Source organism: Triticum aestivum, chromosome 4D, assembly GCF_018294505.1.
Source record: "Triticum aestivum cultivar Chinese Spring chromosome 4D, IWGSC CS RefSeq v2.1, whole genome shotgun sequence".
Taxonomy (NCBI): Eukaryota; Viridiplantae; Streptophyta; class Magnoliopsida; order Poales; family Poaceae; genus Triticum; species Triticum aestivum.
Genome location: NC_057805.1, coordinates 496,910,626 through 496,914,024, shown reverse-complemented (window position 1 = coordinate 496,914,024; position 3,399 = coordinate 496,910,626). Strand labels below are relative to the sequence as shown.

Below are 3,399 nucleotides of genomic sequence, written 5' to 3'. Positions count from 1 at the left end.
ATAATAAATCGCAATAAACATCCAAAACAGAATATAATATAGCATGGAACAATCAAAAATTATAGATACGTTGGAGACGTATCAGCGACCGCTACGCCGGGAAGCTCGAGCTGCCTAGCCATTTGTCCACCTCTGAATGTCCACCGCCCTCCTGGCCGGTGACGCCTTGGCTCAATAGCTCGCCGCCGACGGCATTTGGCTGCGCCGCCGCCGCCATCCTCCACCTAGGTCCCTGCGGGGGAGAGGAGGGAGAGACTGAGAGAGAGTGCGGCCCGACGGCCTACTTTGGTTCCGACTGGACCGGTCGGGCTAACGACCGTCAACGGCTGCGTCGTGAGCGCGCATGGCCAGGTGGGCTGACAGGTGGGCCCAGCACGTCAGGAAAATGGTGAAATCGCTAGTCACTGCGGGTTTGGGTTTTTTGAAACAGCCGACCGCTCGTTTGGTAGTTTCTGAGAAAAATTAAGAGGTGGTAGTTTTTTGGAACCCTAACCTGTAAACTAGTAGTTTTATGCTATTTACTCGTCAGCAAGTGCTTAATCTCCTCTTCTTGCATGCTTTTCTTGATTTTACTCGACTTGTGCCTCGTCATCAGCAAAGTTCTGCTCACAGACCTCTACAGAGAGAAACATGTCATCGGAAATTTAGTTCGCCAGAGGATGCTGCTTGAGAGCATGGTTACTACCAGAATTCAACATCGTTCATAACCATCTTGTATTAACTTACGGATAACATAGGTAAATTTAATTTAGTCAGAAAAGAACCATACAATATCTTGGAGCTTAAGCACAACCGACTTTTCTACGTTGATGCTTCTTCCATAAAATCAGCTAATGCTACAAAAACATATGTGCGCCAGTGTGTATGATGATGCACAAAACGCTACATGAGGTAATTGAGCTAATTACCTGCATTTTTATCGAGGTGGTTTTCTCCCTTGTGAGCTCCCAGTTCCCTTTCATGGGACAACGGGTCCTCCCAGGGATAGTTCGGATCAAGGTTTTGGTTACCGAATGGTGTATTTTTACTGAGGGGGACCGGTAAATGTGGTTACCATGGTATAGATTAAATTTTGGATTCAAATTCCTTCAAAATAGATATAGATAGCACTTGAACTTATATTTATCATAAAAGAGCTACTAGCTCAGTGGAACGTTGTCTACATGTGTGCTATCAAGTGTTGCCATACTTTACTATACATTGAGCGTTTAAAATCAAAAATTTCAAAATTTCAAAACTTTTTGGTCGAAATGCCCATTTACCGAGGGGGACCGAAATATGCGGTAACCATGGTAAACCTCGAAATTTCGAGCGGTAACCAAAACCCTAATTCGGATACCCGATTCTCGGTCAACTACCGAAGTTTCAGCCCCATCACCTCCTGCACTGTTGCTGTAGCCATGCGGTATAAAATGTTGAATCCAGGGGCTTTCAGGCAGGCGTCATTTGGGTAGGACTTGAGCAGAAGCATTGGTCCTGCTCGCAAATTTGAGTTTCGTCCACACTCCACCTTGGAGAACCTTGAACCCACCGGTACCACCTGAATCTTTCTGGTTGGCAACAAGATCGTGGTTGCAGAGTTCATCATTTTTCAGAGCAGAAGGGCTTGAAGGACCCGGCTCCATTGCATTGATCGATGAAGCCAAGTGTTTGTAGAGTTGATCACAGACGGAAGAAGCTTCCAGGGACCTTACATACATCACGTGCCCCTCATTCGTCCAGCCGGCCGACATCAAGTCTGTAATCTGGTTACCCTGTGAAATATAGAACAATCAAACATCGCACGGAGCTGTGAAACATAACACAATGGAAACACAGAACTAGCTACACAAAATAAAATGGGTAACAAGAGAAGGTGGCGGGTTAGTTGTTACCTGGACAATGCCGACGGCTGCCTTGACCGGTGGATCCTGGTATACTTGACCCTTGTGTCTGAAGAGAAGGATCTGGGATTCGGTCGGGAGTGGGATAGAAATATTTTTAAGAAAAGAAGGAGGACCCCGGCCTCTACATCTGGATGATGCATACAGCCACTTTATTAATTATTTACACAAGACCTTACAAAGTCATAGAACAGTAAGACTAAAACCACCGTCTAGGCAACATCTGTCGGTACTCCTATCCAGTTGATATAAGGATGCTGATAGTCTGGGCCTAATACCAAACAGACCTCGCAGCCAAACCTAACATCTTAGACCTGAGGTCCCAACCAGGACGTCTGCCGGGTATGGGGCATCCACCGGTCCGGCGCACTCCTCAACCAGGACGTCTAGTTGAAACTTGAAAGGCTATTGCTGGTCCCCGAGCTCCTGTCCCCGCGCTAGGGTTCCTCCCTACCGCCGGCGGCCTCCCTCGCTCCTTTCGCCGGCGCCGGCCACCGGAGCGCGCATTCCCCGGCCCGCCTCCCTCTCCCCCTCCTCCTCCCCCTCCCCCTGCGCTCCCGTCGCCCCCCGAGGCGGCGGAGCGCCCCTGGCCTCCTCCCCGTCTCGACCCCCCTCCTCTCCTTCTACCCTTCGTCGCCGCCGGCAGCGGCCTCCGGCGTGCCCGGGTGGCGCCGGCGACGGCAGATGTTCCTTCCCCGCGCGCCTGAAGGGGGGGTCGGGGCTCCCTCCTGCCCGGCGGCGGTGGGGCCCAGCGGCGGAGCTCTGCGGGCCTCAGGTGCTCTCGATGCGGCGGCGTGGCCGTTGGCTGCGGGGCGGCGCGGTGGGCGGCTGGCCGGCGGTGCCCGCTCGGCCCAGATCTAGGCCCTTTCGGGTCCCATCTGGGCTGGGGTGGGCCTGTGGGTCGGGGCGCGACGGAGCTGCTCCCTGGTGGTGAGGCTTGGCGGCCGTGGCTACGGTGGTGATGGCTCCGGCAACCGGCGTGCTGCAGTGTGGCTGCAGGAACTGTTGTAACGCCCGGATAATTAGGCTACAGTAAAACTCTCCTGATGAAGCCATGTCATCTCTGTTACTGTTGCTAATCAACTGTTAGTTCAAAACATTTCAAATTCAAAAAATGAATTAGTGACAAACACCCAAAGTTTTCAAAAGTCAAAACAAAAATGTTCGGTGGGTGCCAAATATTGCACTGGTAATTATTGTGGAGAAAACATTTTTTTAGAAAGTGCCTAAGTATTTTAAAGTGAAATAAAACAGAAAAGAAAAATAAAGAAAAGAAAAGGATCCCACTCCCTCACTGGACCAGGCGGCCCTTGCTCGCAGGCCAGACGTGGCCCAGCTAGCCAACCGTCGGCCCAGCCCCTCCCCGGGTCGCCTCCCCCCCTGTTCCCCCGACCGGGGTCGCAACAGGCGCGTCCCCGCCGGACCCCCCTCGCCGGCGTCGAGGATAAGGACGCCAGCGCCCCCGCCTCCTCGGGCCCCTCTCCCACTCGCCCCCGCTCACCCTCTCGGCCTCTAC

General features: G+C 52.5%; 1 pseudogene; it reads right to left on the bottom strand.

Annotated features, from left to right (window-relative positions):
• Positions 1-525: 525 nt before the first annotated feature.
• The window catches only part of LOC123097140 (cold-regulated protein 27-like), a 3,511-nt pseudogene continuing 637 nt past the window's right edge, over positions 526-3,399 (bottom strand).